Source organism: Sminthopsis crassicaudata, chromosome 3 (genome assembly GCF_048593235.1).
Source record: "Sminthopsis crassicaudata isolate SCR6 chromosome 3, ASM4859323v1, whole genome shotgun sequence".
Lineage (NCBI taxonomy): Eukaryota > Metazoa > Chordata > Mammalia > Dasyuromorphia > Dasyuridae > Sminthopsis > Sminthopsis crassicaudata.
Genome location: NC_133619.1, coordinates 230,055,734 through 230,076,986, shown reverse-complemented (window position 1 = coordinate 230,076,986; position 21,253 = coordinate 230,055,734). Strand labels below are relative to the sequence as shown.

The 21,253-nt window shown below is 33.1% G+C and overlaps 1 protein-coding gene and 1 pseudogene across 1 annotated transcript in view; both read right to left on the bottom strand.

Annotated features, from left to right (window-relative positions):
* The window catches only part of PUDP (pseudouridine 5'-phosphatase), a 161,930-nt gene that overhangs the window by 18,222 nt on the left and 122,455 nt on the right, over positions 1 to 21,253 (bottom strand). The gene's annotated exons all lie outside the window — the stretch shown is intronic.
* LOC141559631 (heterogeneous nuclear ribonucleoprotein A3 pseudogene) lies at positions 828 to 17,211 on the bottom strand (annotated as a pseudogene).

Below are 21,253 nucleotides of genomic sequence, written 5' to 3'. Positions count from 1 at the left end.
AAAAAATATTTGGGGGAGCAGCTAGGTGGTGTAGTGGATAGAGCATTAGCCCTGAAGTCAGAAGGACCTGAGTTCAAATATGATCTCAGATACTTAATACTTCCTAGCTGTGTGATCCTGGGCAAGCTACTTAACCCCAATTGCCTCAGGGGGAAAAAAGAATATATATAATTGTTGCCTTATATATAGGAGAGAACCTGTTTTTTTCTAATGAGGTTCATTGATGGCATTCCTCCCATACTGATACTATTCTAGATAGTTAAATTAAGTTCTATTGCATTATCTCCTGCATTTCATTATGTGAAATATATATATGTAATGTAATATTTTGATAATATAAACCACATTATCTCATTGGCTTGTTACATGGGAAATATCAGACAGACAGACACAGACAGATACACACACACACACAAACACAAAAAACCCCATAAATAATAGAGAACTAAAAAAGTGATTTACCATTTATGTTCAAAGAACCAAATTATACTGCAGCTTTACTAACATATCACCATAAAATAGCTTCTGGGTTATTGCTTAGGTAATTTGCATTTTTCTTTTTGATATTAGATATAAAAAATTCTTTAAAAATGATAGAAAATGAGTTGCAGAGTGACCCATTTACCAGCAGTCTTATCGAAATAGAATTGAATAAATGCATCTTAAATAGCTATAGCACTTGCAGTTTTGAATTCCTGCTGTGTTAAATATCTTTGCAAATTTAAAGAAAAATGCTAGGGTTTTACTGGGGGGGGGGCGAGAGAGAGAGAGAGAGAGAGAGAGAGAGAGAGAGAGAGAGAGAGAGAGAGAGAGAGAGAGAGATTATATCCAATTAAGTTTGTCTTAAGTATCTAGAAAAGTATCAATAGCAGTAACCATACTTAATTTTTAAAATTAGGGTATACACCCATTTAGCTGAACTAGAAGGATAGATATGTAGGAGGTATTAAATTTGCTTTCTGGGGAGATCAAATCTTCCCCCTTCATTCCATTAGCTGTACAGAATACTCGTTTTGTTTTGTTTTGTTACAGTATGGTGAATAGTACCATTAAAAACGTATTCATAAATCCTTGAATGGATCATTCTATGATGATGAGTGCAAAAATCTATGAATGAGTACACAACTCACTCCATAACTATAACTATCATGCCTTGGAGAATTAATTTCTAGTATCTGCATAATATAAACTTCAGCCAACTATATATAAACAAGAAATTCCTTCCTTCACCCTTCCATAAACTAGTACCCATTTGTTATTTTATATATACAAAATGGAGTGATGACTAGGACAGATGGAAGAGTGTAGTGTGACTTCCCAGAGGAACAGGTGCAACTTTAAAGTAAAAATAATTTGCCAGAGTATTTTAGGCAGTAACTAGAAGGGCAATGAGCCCATTTGCAAATCTCAAATGCCCTTCAATGAGTTAGTTAGAATATTCAGAATTCTCTTCAGTTATATAAACAATGTTTTAATTTAAGATGAGACTCAGTAATGATTTTTTTAAAAGTAGATTACAATTGAGACAAGGTTACTTGAAAGTAAAAAGGGGAAGTAGGGGGTCTGAAGAGGAAGAGGCAGGGAGGGCAAGAAGAAGGGAGAAAATGAATTTTAAATTCTATGCTCCTATTCAGGATTCAATCACATGAAAGAATGTGCTTCTGTAACTGACAGTTGGAAACAGACACTGTGATTTTGTAAAGTAATGAGGTCATGTTTACATGCAAGGTTACTGTGATCATTCTGGATGGTTGGAGCTTTCTTTTTATACAGAGTTGTGTATGTCTGGAATACAACACACTAAGAACTTCGTGAAGAATCTTGAGTTATAAGTCTCAAGAAATCCCCAGGCATTTCTGAGACAGCATCTGATTATATGGATAGCAAAAAATTAATTCAATCAATAGTTCTATGGAATATAAACAGAAAAGGATTACTCTTTCATGCAGCATGTTTTTGGAATCACTGAGTAAGATAATTTGGAATGGATATAGGCTACAGAGATAATTTTATTTGACTTGTAAAATTCACTAATACATTTTCACATGGAACCTGTACATTTGAATTTTTCTTGGAAATTAATTCTTTCTCTATTTCAAAAAAATAATTTAGGGGTCCCTTCAGCTGTCTTATTTTATCAGAGAAATCCAATATTGATGACCAATTATAATTTATCCAGCTCTTACAAAATATGTAACTTATTCTTTAAAATCTGGTATCCAAAAGAAAAATAAAGAATGTTAATAATAAGAATGTTATGAACACAAAAGTTTTCTTTGCATCAGCGGTAATCAATTACTGAAAGTAAATAATTTTAGACAAATTGTTTTCTCACTGATATCAGGATTTATCATGAGGATAACACCTATTGTTTTTTCTTTGCTTGTTTGTTTTGTTCTGTTTGTTTGGAGAATATTTAATGGAAACGGCAAACAGCAAATTACTGCCTCTCACCTGTACATAGTACCCTTCCAAAAACTTGGAAAAAAAAAAAAAAAAGCATTAAAAGCTTCACAAATAAATGCAGAAAAAAAAGAAATAGCAAGTGTATCCCTTCTTGGGCCATTCTGCAATAAAAACTACATTCTATCAAGGGCTTTTGAAAAACAAATCAAAAATGAAATGGAAATTTAAACAATTCAATCCTTTTTTGTTTCACTTTTCCTACTTAATAGCATTTTACATTCCAATTACATGGAAAGATAATTTTAATATTCATTTTTGTAAGATTTTCTCCCTTGTTTCTCCATCTCTAAGACAGCAATGTGATATAGATTATACATGTGCAATCAGGTAAAACATATTTTCATATTAGTCATGTTGTGAAAGAAAAACCAGAACAAAAAGGAAAAACCATGAGAAAGAAAAATAAAACAACAGTGAAAATAGTATGCTTAAATTTCCATTCAGTCTCTATATTTCTTTTCTGGATGTGGATGCCATTTTCCATCATAAATCTATTGGAACTAGGATTAGATCTATTGTTATAGGAAACTCCTAGATGAGGAAACTTCTCCCAATGTAGGATGTCGCCTTTTCAATTTGTTCTTGGACTGTTACCTCAAGCACTGAGATCTTAACTAATTAATAACTAGCCCCAAAGTTACAACATATACACATTTTCAGTAAAATAATCAAGCAAACCATTAATTTGAAAACAGATCATCAACATAGTTTCAATGCCTATTTATTGATCTGTATTTCAGACATTAGCAAGGTACTACCATGTACAAACCAAAAGATGATGGCCAAAACCAATAATTAAATCAAAGTTTGAAGATCTCAGTTATTAAATCCCAATTCAATTGCGTTTCACACATTTCAAACAAATCACCTTCACCCAAATTCTGTTTTCTAAATTTAACAGGTTCATTCTTGCTTTTGTACTTTTAACTTATATTTCTCCTATTCCCTGGGAATCCTCTCTGTGGGTAAAAGTTTTCATCTCTTGCTCAAGAATCACTTCAACTCCTTCCTGCCCCATGAAATTTCCTCCAAGGATTCAATCAGAAGATGTTGATTAAGGAAGCTTTTTATTATTACATGCCAGTAAAGCTGCAGGTCCTATGTATACAAGTACAACGTTAAATATCTGCCTAATAATAAACTTACCATTTTAATGGTGAAATAGTTACACATAAAATACATATGCATACATACATATGTAAATCAATGTACATATAGTAATTAAATGGGAGGAAGGGAAGTAGCAATTGGTGTGATCAGGGCAAGGCTTCCTGTAGAAAATATTGCCAAAGATGCATCTTAAAAAATCTATAAGGTAAGGAGAGAGTGCATTTCTGGGGAAGGCTGAAAAGATATGGAAGAAAAAAAGATTTAAAAAAGGTGGAGCCAGATTGTTTAGGGCTAAATAGAGGAGCTTATGTTTTATTCTAGGGACAAGAGAAAGGCACAAGAATTGGTGGAATAGAAAAGTAGTCAGATCTGTGCTTAAAGGAAAGTAATTTGGCAGCAGTATGTAGAATTAGTCACTACAGTGGTGAGAAACTCAAGGCTGGGATAATATATGTTGTAAAGGTGTATGAGTTCAGGGAAAGGACTAGGCATGAGAGATGTTACAATCTCTTTCATTGAATCCTAGAATACTGTACATTTTTAGTCAGAGCTTCTAGGTTCAAATCTCAGTTTTGCCATTAACTATCTATATATTTTTGGCAAGGATACTTTAAAAGGGGACATATCTCATGATCTTATCACCTTAGAAATGCAAAGTGAATGGGTCATGGAAAGTATTTCTACAGCTTTCACAGACCAATCTGGATTACTTAACTGTATACGGGGGACAGAATTATTCAAAGTTATAATTTGCTTATTGTAAATTTTAGAACATTTATTGGGATGCATTGGTGGAGAAGGTAGGAGAGTTTCCTCATTTGGAGTTTCCTAAATTAATGAAACCAAAAGTCTAGCCAGAAACAGCAAAAAAAAGTACTAAACTTGTTACAATAAATACCGTATAGATATAAATGAATAATATATTATGAAGCAGAATTTTTAACAACTATCTTTGTACCTTATAATACTTTGATTTTCTAAACATACTACCAATCAAGTGGTATACTATTTGTTTAGATTTGGGTTGGTTAGTCTTTATTTATCAGTCCCCTCTAATATGAAAAACCAGGAAATACTCACATTAGGATATGCTAACACCTGGGTACTTGAGAAACAAAGAGCTTTTCACTTTAGATGCTACTGCTTTTGTTAGTTACAGATTTGGAATAACTTCAGTTTGGGGCATCAGAGGTGTCAGGAAAGCTATTTAAATGCCAACACTTTATTAGTTACTCTCTGACCTTAAAGTATATACCCCTCTGGAATTAAGGGCTATTCAGGTCATTAGTGTTAATAAAGGTAAATTGTTCTTGGATAGCTCTGCACAGAATACAATTAAAAATTGAACTGAAAGGAGAGAAAACAGTTGAGTATTCAACCAGTTCTAGATCCTGTGATTTGTTCTTTTCCTCTGTCATGGTTTGCCAACTTCCTTGTTTTTTTTAAATCTTGTGCAGGCTAAAGTGTGTAACATTTTCTACTCCCTCTTTTCATCATTCTTCTTTCTTCCCATCTCTCCAGTTCAGAAATTATAAAGATCATTTAACTAAGAATATAAGAGTCCAAATGACCCAATGACCTTAGTAGCCTAGCTGCAAGAGAAAACTTGTTTACTGAATTTGACTTGTATGGATGACAAACTTTTAATTCTTTTGAATAATTTTCCATAATCTGAGAAAAATTTTGAAGCCAGATTATAATATAGCTTTCTCCACATTTATCTGTTTCAGATGCATATTTCCTGTCTGTCTACCATAAGATTTTAAGTTCTTTGAGGTGACTATTGATTTCAGAGTTTAAAGAATTACAAGATCTACACAAGAAGGATTAGAAACTCTTAAAAATGAAATTAATTATTTTGATGAAAAAGAACAAAGAAACTCAAGCATGAATCATTTGAAGCAAAAGTAAATAGTCATTTTTAGTGGAACACAGCATATGGAAAAAACAGCAATGGAAGACAAAACTGGAAAGATAAATTATGGGCAAAGAATGAAGGAAATTAAAGGCCAGGAAAATATATTTGTATTATATTTAGGGAGCAGCTTTGTGAGCATAACAGCAAGGTAATCCCAGTGATTCTTTGGAAAACAAAAATAAAAGGGTGTGGTGAATGTAGTGGACTAAACAAGTCAATAAAGTCACTTGAAAATAAAACAAACAAACAAACAAAAAAAACAACAACAACTGGTAACAAATTAATTAGTTGTAATGTCCTGGTTGACCTTCTGGAGGTCTTAGGACCAGCCTTGGTCTCAGTAGAATAATCATCAAAGAACAGTCAGAGATAAAGTTGAAAAGCTTTATTATCACAGTCTGTCTACTTCACCAGGGGCCTGGCTAGCTTTCTGGAGGCCCTCTGGAATGGGTCTTGGTTTCAGTGAAGGAGGCAGGAGAGCCACCAGGAAGGTCTCTATCTTGAAGTCTGTCCCTGGCTAAGTTTGTCCAAGTTTATATATTTTATTACAATTACATCATTACAGTATACTAAGTATAAATCAATCATTATATCACTAGGGAACCATTATTTGTTATAAGATTAAATCCATCATACTGAACGAGAGAACTCACATGCTAAACTAGATAACCACAGTCTTATTGATTCCACTAAGTAAACACCTTGTTGTAGGATTAAATCAATCATACTGAACCTTAAGTATATTTCTCCAAAGTTCCTGCCCTTTACAATTAGTCATCATTTAAAGAAATATTTGGAGGCAGCGTTTTTTTAGTATACTCTGATCAAAATGCATTTGTGGTATTATATTCAGTTTTAGATACTATTTTTTAAGGTCATGGATAACTTGAAGATGAAAATATCCAGGATGGTGAATTCCATGAGAATATCAGTATCTAATGATTGCCTTAACTATTTGAAAGGTTGTCATATAAAATAGAACTTAATGTGCCTCAAAGGGCAGAATTAAGACTTATTGGTAGAAACTACAGAGAAAGTTGATATGAGGGGAAAAAAATTAATAATTGGAGCTATCCTAAAATATAAATACAATTTCCCTAAAAAATGGTTGTTCAGGGATGGTTATATTAGATCATCTGTGGTCACTTCAAATTTTGAGATAATGTGAACTTAGGTATCATTTATAATGTTTATTCAGTATGTCTCCTAATACTTTTTAAATTGTTGGCACCTTGGAATGAACAACAGACTGAGCTTAAGGAGGTCTTATACCCTTGTGCAAGTAATACTACTGTTGGGGACTCAGTTTCTTCATCTGAAAAATGAGGAGGTCAAACTAAGTGATCTCTAAGGATACTACTTGAATATTACATGAAATATTATGATCATTTTTTTCATTATAAGTTTGTTGCTTTTCTAAAATCACTTTTTTCCTTGTTTTTTTTATTTCCCCTAGTTTAATCCCACCAAAGGGAAAAAATAAAAAGAAGCTAAAATCAAATCTATCAGCCTTTGTAATATGATAGCAAGTTTAACAGGGATAAAAATGGAAGTTTGGGAGAGTCTTTACAGATTACTTACTGCTCTTTCTGTTCCCCTTTAATTTGACAACCTGAATGAACTTAGTGAGATAAAAACTAAAAAAATATCACGCAGAGGACAAAGCCTCTTTCACTTAGGTTTAATTTATAATTCTCTCCTGAAATCATCCCATAATATATTTTTTAGTTATCTGCCTTTGTCCTACTCCCAAGCTATCAATTTCAAGAGAAAAGGGACTGCATAATGTATAAGCTTTTCCATAGTAGATGCTAAATACATGTTCTACAAATACTTGTTGAATGAATGAACAAGTCAGTCCTCTTGATTCTTTCTATTATTTGTGCAAATAATATTGGGGAAGGAAATAAGTATTTACCAAGCACCCACAATGTACCAAGCATTTTGCTTAAAGCTTTACAAATATCTCATTTGATTCTTCCAAAAACCCTGTAAGGTAGATATTATTATTATTATTATTATAGTTTAATTTTCAATTTTAAAATTGAAGAAATTGAGGCATATGGTGCTTTAGTGTTTTACTCAGATTTACAAAGCAGGATGTGAACTCAGGTTTTCCTGATTATAGGTCCAGAGCTCTATCCATTAAGCCACCTGGCTCTCTGGGGGGGGGCGGGGGAAGTGAAAAAGCCTATTAAATTTACAAAAAGTAAAATGCCTTCCTTGAATGTAAATATAGTGTCCTATACGTGGCTAAATGAAGCTTTAAGGTTTGATACTCTCCATAGACTGAGCAATAAGTTGAGAACCTAAATGCCAATAGTACATTTTATTTTTACTTTCATTGTTTTTATTATATAAAATTAACTCTATGGCAAAATTACTGTTAATTTTATTTGAGAACTGCCAATATTCCAGGATTTATGAATTCTAATTTGTTTAAATGAGATAATATCGATTACTGAATAATATACTTGGGCACTTAGTATAATTGCAGGGTATCAAAATATAAAGTAAATCACCATTAAAAGTATGGAGGGAAATGTCTTTTGAAATATATTCCATAGTAAATAACAACCTCTCATTAGGATTTAAAATGTTGAGAGGTTTGAAAAGCAACATCATAAAAAAAACTTGGAACATCAAATAGCATGTTCCTTGAATTTATAGCAATTACTGTAATCAAGAAAAGTTAGAAAATGAATAAACAAGCTTATGAAAGTACAAAGGCTATTTTGAGGCATATATTCTCTTTTCTTCATGGCTACATACAGTAAATCTATAGCACAATCTAAATGGGGCTGATTCATTGTTCATGATTAAATGTCCAATAAATGAAAACTTTGAGAAATAAAACATTTATTTTAACCCCAAAATCATACTGAAAATTGAATGAAATAAATTAAACCAACAAAATTTTAAAGTTTAAGTTAATGTTCTGATCCAAAAGTCATTAAAATAGTTGAATATTTTATTTTTAACTATAACAGAGCTACAGGTCAAAGACGAGGGTTTCAGAAAGCATCTTGACAGCTAAAATAATGTTACAAAATCGAGATACTCATTACTGATGCACTTTCCTGATGAAACTCCATAGGCCTTCACTTATTTACTTATATTTTAGATATAATTTTACCAAGGCTGGTTTCCAATTTCATATCTTAGATGGATACATATCAAGGAACTGTAATTTCAATGCTTTGGGAACTTTCCCACTGATACAGGTGACTATTTTTTCTATAATTTGTACAGTTGACAGAGACCCAGATAGCAAAACAAAGTGCCCAAAGTCAAAGCTATCAAGTGTTGAGACAGAATTTGAATCTATGTTTTCCTACTTCCAACTGTGTAATTCTATTCACTACAAAACACAGCTTCTCACTGAGGAAGAATATAAATGAATTATGTAGGAAGAAAGGATTTCTTCTTGAAGCAGGAACACGAGAACGAGAACTGACATCCTCAGCAGTCTTAATGGGTAGGCGTCTAGTGTATGATCAAAAATATTTTAACGGAATCTTGGTCATATACTAATAGAATGAAAATAAAAATATATTAACCCATTTTCATCATATATAATGAAAGTTATATTCAGTTTGCTCTGTTTAAACAATAGGGAAATAGATAAAATGCTTAAAAAGTATTTCTAGATAAAATAATTATATTACACATAAGTGCTGGTGTTATAAGTAATAAAAATAAGTAACCCCCAAAATTCAGTTATCAAGTACAATTCATTATCTGATTTCCAAGTAATTGGGAATTTACTGTAAAGCCAATTTTGAAAAGTCAGAACTAAAAGCTGCTTTAATGAGAAATTTCAAATAAGTACAGTTTTAGTTGGAATTTCCTTTTAAAAAATTATATACTTAGTGATGAAGGTGCCACAAGTATAGGTTTTAAAACACAACATTTAGTTGGGACGCATTGAGAATGCTAAATTAGATCACTATCTGTCTAAGGTTTTCTATTCTGTGATCTAAGATACTGAGCAGATAATAGAAAATGTGTATTATTTTTGTATTATACTTAAATGCTTTATTCTTTCCAATATTTCATTAGTATGTAAGTTTCTTGAAGGGAAAGACTACTGTTCTTATCATTTTTATCAGACATTCTTAACATAGTACCTCTCTATATTTAACAGACAATTAATAAACCTTAGGTAAATTAGACAGAATTATCTTTAGAGAAGACAGACCCTGAAAATTAAATTTCTTTCTCAATCACACCTAGTCACATGGTAGCTACTTAAAATTTAAAAGCTCAGGTTAAAAACTGAAGAGCTTATGATGCAATAATTTTCCATTTGCAACATCTCTCTTAGAGTCTCCAGAAAAAGAGACATACCTCTAGAGAACTTAATTTCCCTATCTGTAAAATAAGTGGATTGCTCTAATGCAGGATAATGAATCCAGAAAAGTGGTATGAACTCACATCTTCTTGAACAAAGTCAAGAGTTCTAACCACTATTGCCTCTAAATTTTGCACATCATTTAGATAAAATACTGTACTGTTGCAGGGAATAAGAGCAATAATCAAAGTTACATAAGTATTTTTTATGAGTCAGGTCCTTTGAACACTAATATTCTTCCTACTAAACCAAGATGTTACCTTCATATTCACAACTTAGGACCAAGTCTATTATATTTCTCTTCCTTAGTTTTAAAAATTACTCATTTTACAAAGCAGTCAGTAATTATTCTTATTTAATATATACTTAAAGTCACATCTTAATCTAATGAAAATTTCATCAATCTGTACAAAAACAAAATGCCAAATAATGAAGCTTAATTTTTCACCTTCTTACAGGACAGCTGTATTTTGAAAAACAATATTCAAACTTGCTGGTTATTTTAAATCTCTACTCATAACATGCAAAGTTATTTTATCCTTTGCAATTATGAACTATTTTATTTGAATGGAGTGGGTCAAGTTACGTTAACTAGTAAATTATTAGAAAATTTTCAGATTTATTGAAAAATAATAACATAAATTATTTGCTTCTGTTTATAATGTAATAATAATTTATGAATTTTATTAAAATTAGTAGCATCCTTCAACTTTGAAACCTGCACTTAAAGACTGGAGAAATCAAGCAAGTTTTTTGTTTTTTTTGTTTTTTAAATTATTTCTGAGAGGCCTGGAGAGACTTAGAGAACTGATGCTAAGTGAAATGAGCAGAACCAGGAGATCATTGTGCATGGCAAAAGCAAGATGATACAATGATCAATTCTGACGGATATGGCTCTTCTCAACATGAAATGATTCAGGTCAGTTCCAATGATCTTGTGATGAGAGCCATCTACACCCAGAGAGAGAATTGTGGGAACTGAGGATTGATCACAATATAGAATTTTCATTTCTTTTGTTGTTGTTTGCTTGAATTTTATTTTCTTTTTCATTTTTCTTCTTTTTTGATCAGATTTTTCTTGTGCAGCAAGATAATTATATAAATATGTATGCTATATTTGATTTACAAATATTTTTACCATGTTTAACATATATTGAATTACTTACCATATAGGGGAGGAAAATCAGAACACAAAATTTTGAAAGGGTCAATGTTGAAAAATTATCCTTGCATATGTTTTAAAAATAAAAAGCTTTAATTAAAAAAAAAACAAAAAATGAAAAAATAACTTATTTCTGACAGTTATTTTTATCCAATGCTTGAAGAGGATATTATTTAGTCTGTCATCTAATATTCAGCACGCTGATACAAACAATGGGAGAGAATTCAGGAGACTCAGAAAGGATGCATAATCAAATTATAGGTTACATATAATAATTTTTATTTAATAGCTTCTCTATCCCTACAATCAACCACAATGCTACATTATACTCTTATCTGGTTGTCTCTCTGAATCATTCTATCCCTTTCTGTCATATTGGTGGGGTTTTTTTTTGTTTTTTTTTTTTTTTGTTTTTTTAAGCATAATCCTCCAAGTATGATTTAGTATTTTCAACATCTCTATGTATTTATATTTAAGAAATTTCTTCACAAGAGCAATTTCCACAGTCTAAGTAAATTTTAATAGATGGTGTAGCCAATAGATAGGAAAACAGTTTTAGAACCTGGAAAACCTAAATTTAAATCTAAGACATGTGTGACTTTGGACAAGTCACTTAACCTCTCAATGGCCCAGACAAGTTGCTGAATTGGTAATATGTTTCTGTTTTTCTCACTGAGGATTCCCTACATAAAAGAGTTGTTGTTTTGAAGTGATTTGAAGTGACTAATCCTTAAAAGCTATTCCTCAGGATGTTGAGACAGTTAGGTGGTATAACATAAGAACTATGGATCTAGGGTCCGGAATAGGAATACCTTGGTCTCAAATCTAATCTCAGACACTTAGCTATCTGACCCTGGATAACTCTGCCTCAGTTTCTTCATATGTGAAAAATGATAATAGTAGTACATATTTCTTAGGACATCATACTTAGGGTAATTGTAAGATAAAGTGAGATCTTTGTAAAGTACTTTGTAAACTTTAAAGCAAAATATAAATACCAGCTGTTATAATGAATATGAAGCCAACATTTTATCATTAATTTTCACACATTAAGTAAGCTACTAGCTGCTATGAATATATAACATATATCTATATTTATCTGTATGTAATATATATGTAACATATATCATATATGCATATAACTTACACACACATGCATTTTTCTACTTTCAACGAACTTACAACCTAAAAGGAGAAATAAGCAATGTACTCACGTAGCATTTCAATTTAATAGCACTAATATCAGAGGTCACAACAATAGAAATGACAGAAAATAAATACATAGGCTATAGTCTCTGTGGTGCATCCCTCATTAACAATGTTTTCAAAGAGCCCTTAAAAGAAAGTCATAGTCTTCACTATTTAAGATCAAAATGATCAGAACCTTGGTAAAATGATGAATTTAAAATTTTAGTTTAGCCTAGGTTTAAAGAGAAGTGCTAAGTATATAGTAACTATCTTGGAACAGTAAAATAATTATTATGTGGAAGAGAGAGATAACTTGTTTTTCCATGTTTCAGAACAGATTACTAAGTTATAGGGTACCATATATCCATTATATACAAGAATATGTTCTAACAAGTAGAACAATGATAAACAAAATAGACCGACTGGTACTTCTATCCAAAAAGAGACTAGATAACATGTTACACGAGTGGATTTTGTACTGGGTAGGATTTTTGGAATATATTGTTAAGGACCATGCCTAAATGTGAAACTCAGAAAGCCTGTATGGGTCAGTTCTCTGAAAGCCCCCATAGCTGTGAATCACAACACACTTGAAAGAATTGCAAATCAGCCTTTACTGACTCAGATGTTGCTTGTGAATTGGGAATAAAATAAATCAGAGGGAAGAGGGAAGATGAGAGAGGTCAGAAAATGCAACTGTCTCCCAGTCTCCTTATATCATTATCATCCTCTCATATGAAGGGATCTATTCTGGTTAGAATTATATCCCCAGCAGACACTAGCAATTGGCTCCCATAACAATATAAGATTTCTAAAGATGGTGCTTTCTAGTGAAGTCTTTAATATCTATCCATTAACAACAATTACTATGACAACAACTGACATTTACATAGCATTTTAAGGTTCCCAAAATACTTTATGTAAATTATCTCTTTTGATCCTCAAAACCACTCTGAGATAAAAAGGAACACTACTGTCCCTACTTTATAGATAAGGAAATGAAGGTTAAATAGCTTGCCCAAAGTCTCATTGCAATAAAATTTAAACATTCATCACATGAAAACTTCTCAAAATACTATTAGTAAAGAAAATAATTTCCTGGCCACTACAAAACATGTTTATATATTCTTTTCCAAAATGAAGAATGCTTTGGGAATTCGGGGGGAGGGGGGGAAGATACAACAAAAACAAAAACAAAACCTTATGTAAGAATCAGTCTTAAGTATAAACAAATTATACAGTGAAAAGAAATTATCTGATCAATATGATAAAGAAATATTTAAAATCCACCATGAAATTATTTGATTCAAAATATTTCTTCATCTGTTTATGACCATAATTTAAAAATTTAACATTATTATCAAAGTTGTTTTATATGTGAGTGTGTGTGTGTGTGTGTGTGTGTGTGTGTGTGTGTGTGTGTGTGCACATTAGGACCATAGTTGAAACCCTCTCTACTAAATGCATTATATGTATTTATCTATCTCCATAACTGCATCTGCTGCCATCACCACCATCACCATTATAGTGATTTCTTCCACCAAAGTTTCCATCACAGCCAGTTTCCTCCTTGACACATAAAATTGCCAGTGCGCTTCTATTAACTCTGTGAAGCAGCAGATTGCATCTCTTGCTTTGAAAGGCCTTTTTCACTTTAGTTATGCCCATTAATATTATGATATTTCTGAATGACAACTATGTCAACTATATCATGATCATCAAAAATTACAAAAAGTAAATCTCTTCTTTTCACTATTTTCCATAATTTCTCTTGTTTTGATCTTGCTCAAAGTAGTCTTTTAAATCAAATTCTTCTGTAGCTTCTTTAATATCACCAATAAAAATTTTCTTCATGGTTAGATGTGCACTAGATTTTACAGAAAGCTCTTTAGAAACATTTCTCTTGGTTCTCCTACATACCCATCAATACTATTTAGGCCAAGCATTCATTGCTGCATTTACTTCTATTATACAAGAATTAGTCATGAAGCCAAAACTTCTGGAATGTTTTATTCATAAGAAATCTCTCATCACCACACAATCTATAACAGTGCTCCATTTTTCAAAGTATTCTCTTATTCTATCATTCATAGTTTCAATGCACAAGCCACCAATAAACTTTTTTCAACTGCTCTGGGTTCCTTTGGATCAGGACAACCCTGAATTTTAAGACTGAATTAACCACCTCCAAATTAGGTTTATAATATGGAACCAAGAGGCAAAAACATATTAAAAGTTATTCCCCAAAATTCATTCATTAGACATATATTTATAATTCTTCATAATACTAATAGTTTACACTTTCATTGTATCAAAATGTTCTAAAATTCCTTCCCCACCATAACTTTGTCAAATTGGGAACATTTTATTAGTTCCCTCTTTTTGTTTTACAAATGAGAAAACTGGGGCTCACTGAGAAAAAGTATCTTACCCTAAACTGGGAGTCAGTAAATACCAGTCAGTTCTTCACAGTGTGAAATTGCAATATTTACTATGCAGTAAGAAAACAGGAGAAAAAAAACAAAAAACAAAAAACAACCCTATCATTGGATGCCAATGAAGCTTACCAACTTAATGAGATGTAGAATAAAGCCTATATCTAAAATAGCTTTAAAACAAAGTACTATCTTATTGATGAGAGTTAGGGTAAGGGGGAACCCAGTTCGGGTCAGATAGTCCCATGATGGCGCAGTGTCCCCTGTAAATGAATTTACAAGCCCGAAAACCTAGATTGATAAAAAGGTTTATTGTAGAGATTTAGAAGTAAAGTTAAAGGTAGAAAGACGCCAGGGCCAAAGGTGGTCGCTGGGCTGGCAGGAACCCTTACATGGCCAGAAGGATACCATGTTTGGGGGGATGGGCTCCTGCAAAGAGAGAGCTCCAGCTTGGCTCTTTTACACCTAAAAGGGGCTTGTGGGAGTCAGGGAGAGCATTGAATAGAATTCAATGAGTTTAAACTGTGGGGGTTGGGAAAACTCAAGTTAGTTCAGATCCAGTGGGGGATGGGGAATCAGAAAGGAAATCTTAAAGGGACCTCAACCCCCATCATTATGAATATCATAAGTAAATATAAATGAAATTATTTTAGGTACTAGGAAGAGGAAGAGACCCTTGGCTTCTTTATATAGAAATTAACCCATCTTACTGAAGATTTTACCTCATACAGCAAACAAAATGAGTACTATAAAATATATGGCCCCAAAGAATATTTTAAAAGAGGTAAGATTCTCTTTCTCCTTAATTTTATAGAGAATGATGGAATTCCAAATTTCTAAGGTAGCATTTATTTTTCAAAGTCTTTTAAGTCCTTGAAGGCAGGCACTTTTAAATTGCCATTCATAATACTTGGCATCTTGCCTGGTACACAGGTGGTGTTTTAACAAATGCTTGTTGATCAAGTGACTTGCTAGAGAGTTTGATTTCAAGAATGCAGGATCACCTCCATGAATGAGGAGTTGGTGCAGAGCTATAGTAGGAGATCAGGTATTAAATATATGAAAACAAGACAATAATAGATCATTAAAAAAATTATATATTTGTTCAGTTTCTATATTGACTATTCACTGTCCTATAAAAATATAACTGCCATTTAAACTGAAAACTGCATCTTTTAAAATTTTTGTTAAATTTGAAAAAAACTTAAGAAGAGGAATTGAAATTATAATTTCTGGTATATAAAACTCCTAGCTCAAGAAACTCCCTCTAACAATGTAAGTTTCTACTTTCCCTGCAATTTTAAGTTTTATTTTTTAAATGCAATTTTATTTTATTTTCTCAATTTCAGATTCTTTCCTTTTCCAACTGTATTTCCTGTGCATTGAGTAGACAAGAAATATAAAAATCATTATAAATACTAAGTCATGCAAGTTAAATTTCTGCATGAGTCATATTCTAAAAAATAAAAAAGAAGAAAAAGATTCTTCAGTTTACATAATACTGAGTCCATCAGATCTCTAACTAGAGTGAGACAGAATTTTTCATCCTGAGTTCTTTTGAATTGTACTGAGTCACTGAGTTGAGCAATTAAAAAGTCTTTCCTAGCTCATTTACAATGATACTGTGCACTGTTTACACTGTTTTTGTGGTTCTGCTTATTTCATTTGGCATAGGTTCAGGTTAGTTAAGTCATCCTAGATTTTTCTAAAATCATTTCCTTCATTTCTTACAATATATAGTTTACATCCCATTCATAAATATTAACTTATTCCCATTTGATGATCATACCCTCAGCTTATTTGTTACCACAAAAGGAGTTGCTATACATACACATGTACACCCATGAGCAATGAATATCTCTCTAATTATTTACATTTGTATTTGTGTGAAGAATATTCTTAATTGCTATGCATAGTTATTATGCATCTCTTGAAAGTTAGACTGTCAAATATTTTATAATACCTGTATTTATTTTAAAAGAATTTCTATCTCTATCTTACTAAATTATATTGTTAATATACAGAAAGGCTCAAGATTTGTGTGGTTTTGTATTATATTCTTCAACATTGCTTAAGTTCTTAATTGTTTCTATTGGTTTTTTAGTTGACTCTTTAGAAATCTCTAGGTAAAGCATCTTTACTGTATGAAAAAAAAGAAAAAAAAAAAGCTTTATTTCTTCACTGCCCATGCTAATTCCTTCAATTTTTTTCTTGTCTTATTTCTATGTCTACCATGTTTGTAATATACTGAATAATAGTGGTGATAATCTACATCTCTGCTTTGCCCCTGACTTTATCAGGAAGGCTTCTAGTTTAATCTCATTACAGATAATATATGTTTTTTAGTTTTATATACATACTTCTTATTTTAAGAACAACTCCATTTTTCCTAAGCTTTGTAGTAAGGAGTAAGTTTTGTATTTTGTTAAAAGCTTCTTTTCTACAACTATTAAAATAATCATGTGATTTCTGTTGTTTTTGTTACGATATAGCCAACTGTGATGACAATTTTTCTAATACTGAAACAACCTTGCATTCCTGATATAAATCCAATCTGATCATAGTGTGCAATCTTCATTTACAATGCTATAAATTGCTTGCTAGCAAGTTAATTATAATTTTTGTATCAATATTCATTAGAGAAATTAATGTAAAGTTTTCTTTCTCTTTTGGCTCTTCCTAATTTAGGTATCAAGACTGAATTTGTGGCACAGAAAGAATGTGACTCCTATTTTTCAAATAGTTCTTTGAATACTGTAATATTCATATTCATATTCCAATATTCATATTAGTCCTTAGATAATTAAAAGAATTTTCTTGTAAATCCATGTAGTCCTAGAGGTGGTGGTGGTGGTGTTGTTTTCCTTCTGGCATTTGTTTAGGGCTTGATGAACTTCCTTTTTAAAAAGAGGGTTAACTATATATTAATTTTTTTGTTCTATTAATCAGGACAACTCATATTTATATAGATTTTTTAATCTATTTAATTTAGATCATCATTATAGAAAAAAAAAAAAACTGAGAGAAGGAGGGTGAAACGGTTTGCTTAGTAAATGTCTGGGGCCAGATTTGAATTCAAGAAATGAGTCTTTCTGATTCTGGTCCAGGAACTCTTATCTACTGGGTCACCTTGTTGCAGATCAATTATGAGTCCTACCACATTCCAGAATAGGCGGGATTTATATCAGGAACACAGGCAGGGCTGATTGAATATTAGGAAAACTATAAGCATAATTGACCATGGCAATGAAAAATATAAACCAATTTAAAAAATCATATGATTAAATAATCTCAAAAAGACAGAAAAAACTTTGGACAGAACAGCCATTCCTATCAAAAAATTAGAAAACATAGGAATCAATGGAGTTTTTCTAACTAAAGTTTAACTAAGTTTTAGTTTAACTAAGCTTAAGTTTTCTAACTTAGTTTAACTAAGCTTTTTGGCATTATCTATAATACGGATAAACTAGAATTCTTCTTACTAATATTGGTGGTAAAACAAGGATGACCATTTGTAGAGGGCTGAAACTCCAAAAAGGTATGCTTGCTTCAATCAGACAACTGAGCACTTAAGGTTAATTATCTATTCAATGTGAGACAATGATTCTATTAGCATATATTTGGATAAATGGCTCTTCTCCCCATTGGTGCTTGCTGAATGTTTGGTGTTAAGATAATGATAGGCAAGGAGTGGAGGGTGGAGGAGGAGAGGCAAGAGTCTTTTGGAAGTAGGATGAGGAGGAGAGAAGTTGGTGACTCCGAATCCAGGATACTATTTACCTCTCTTTTTCACTTCTCCCCCTAAAGACCAAGAACTTTAATTCATCCTGACTCCGGCTGACTCCGAAATCTCCAGGGAGCTAGCCTGTACTCTAGATTTGGCACCCAATATAGACCAACGACCCTTCTTTCACTGAAGAAATCCCTTTGACCAGGAAATAGAGTGAGTATTTTAATAGACAAACAGGGAACTTACTTTGTTAAGGGTTAAACTAGTAACTTGTGTTTTCTAGCTGAAATGGGGCAGATATTAGGAAAAGATTCTCCCCCATCCCCACCCCATCCCTGTCCCCATTCCCATTCCTACCCTCAACCCAAGAGAGCTCTATAGAAAGCATACTCAGAATAATAAAGAGGCAAAGTTTGCTTGTAACTTGGGAGCAGATTGATGGACTCTTGGATACACTAGAATGCACGTTCCCTTGGTTCTTCAAGGAAGAAGAAATAGATGCAGACAACTGGAAACTAGTAGGAGATCAACTATGTGAATATTACAATGATAAAGGTCTTGATTCAGTTTCTAAGGAAACTTTCTATATATACACAACATAATACAATTGGCTTTAAAGAATCCCGCAAGTTCTAGAAAAAAATAAAAATTTTAAGAATAGCCACATAAGGAAGTGTGAGGAGAAAGAGGAAGAGAAGGGAGAGCATAATGGAAATATTGTTAGAGAGCATGAGGAGTTAAGTGAACTTGAAGGGTGTGGTGATTCTTACTCTCACAGCCCAGCTTCAACTCCGCCTACACCCCAGAAGGCTCTTGACCCTCCCCCATCAACTTTATCTTCCTGGATAGAGGGAAGAGGAATAGTGAGAGGGGCAGTGATATCACCAGCACCTCCCCCCTCATTAATCACCCTCTCCTGTGACTCTATTGCAAAAAACACTACTTAAAGCCAAAGAATAAGGCCAGAAAACTGCTAATTTGAGAATAGAAATGTATCCTGAGATTGAAAGCTTAACTCTTTAGGTCAAGAAAGGAGAAGATAGACTCCTTTTAATCTAGAAATTATCAAAGACATGAAAAAGGCTTGTACTCTTTATGGGGCTACATCAGTTTATGTTAAGATGTTATTATAGAATTTGGCTTATGAAATCTTAACCCCTAGTGACTAGGAATCTATAGCAAGGACATGCTTCGAACCTGGACAAAACTTGTTGTGGCTTTCTGAATATAGTGAGCTCTGTAGGATACAAACTCAATGAAATAGTCAAAGTGGAGTTAATACTTCAAACACCTGTGACCAACTTACAGGTGTAGGTTCTTATGCAGACACTTTAGCACAGATTAATTACCCCATAGCAGCATATGAGCAAATTGCTGCTGCTGCATCAAAGCATGGGATTTTATCCCAGCTAAACAGGACAAAGGAGAAGGCTTCACAAAAATAGCACAAGGGCCAAATGAACCCTTTGCTGATTTTGTGTTATGTCTGCAGACAGCTGTCATATGAATTATTGGTGAAAATGCAGCAACAGACTATGATAAGGCAACTTGCTAAAGAAAATGCTAATGAGGTTTACAGAAGAATTAGACTAGGATTACACAAGGATACTCCTTTAGAGGAGACCATAAGATGCTGTGCCATTGTAAGCACAAATATCTTTTATACCCAGGCTATGATGCAGACTTTCCAAGATCCGAACATGGGAAGACAGGGTCCCTTTTGACAAGAGACTTCCAGAAAGATTCATCAGTACTTTCAATGTGGTAAAGTAGGGCATCTGAAAACTCAATGGTGGCATAAAGACAGAGAGATAAAACAGGGTGGGAGAACAAGACCCAAAACCCCAGGTCCAAAATGCAACAGAGGCTTCCATGGCATCAGAATGCAGATTGATTCAGGGAAACAGGCCCAAAACAAAAAATACTTGGGACATGATGGTAGCTGATGCTACACCCAGAGAGTCTTTAAAAGTTCAGTACTCAGACATGACCAATCAGCCAAGAAGCAATCTGATGGGAGAAATGGATTACAATTGGGGAGAATAGAGTTGTATGCAGCTGGGACTACTGAGATACTCCCTGGAGAGGTGAAATCTGTTCCTCTCCAGCCTATGGATCCCTTGCCCCGCCATACAGTAGGCTTGACCATTTCACCTCTTGAGAGTACTTATAAAACAGTGTTCATCCATACACTGATGTGGGAAACTGGGGAATGTGTAGATAATATCCCATTCACTAATACAGGTAGACAATGCATGACTTATCGACCAGGAGAAGTAGTAGTATCGGAATTACTGATACAGACTCCTAATAGGCAATCTGGTGATAGTTGTCCAGATTCTGACTCCAAGCAACAGAATCCAGGAATATTCTGGACTGCAGCAGTTATAGCTTTCCGCTATGCTCACTATCTATATAGATGGCATACCATTAGAAGGATTGGTAGATACAGGTGCAGATCATACAGTCATTAGAGGTGCCAACTGGCCCAGTCACTGGCCAAAGATTAAGGCACACACCTATATGCCTGGCGCAGGAGGATCAATAACAGCTGAAGTTAGTGCTACCCCTTTGAGATGGACTTTTGAAGGCAAAACAGGAGTTTTTACTCCTTTTATACTTGAAAAAATGCCCATCAATCTTTGGGGAAGAGATATCTTACAACAGTTAGGATTACAAATAAGTACTTCGATTTTTTTAGGCAGGGCTGCTGTTGAAGGCATGACAACACTCTCACCTGCTCCTATTCAATGGAAAACTGATACACCAGTGTGGATAGAACAGTGGCCTTTACTAGTAAAAACATTCAGGCCTTATTAGATATAGTAGAAGAGCAACTTGACTAAGGACACTTACAACCTTCTCTAAGTCCTTGGAATTCCCCTGTATT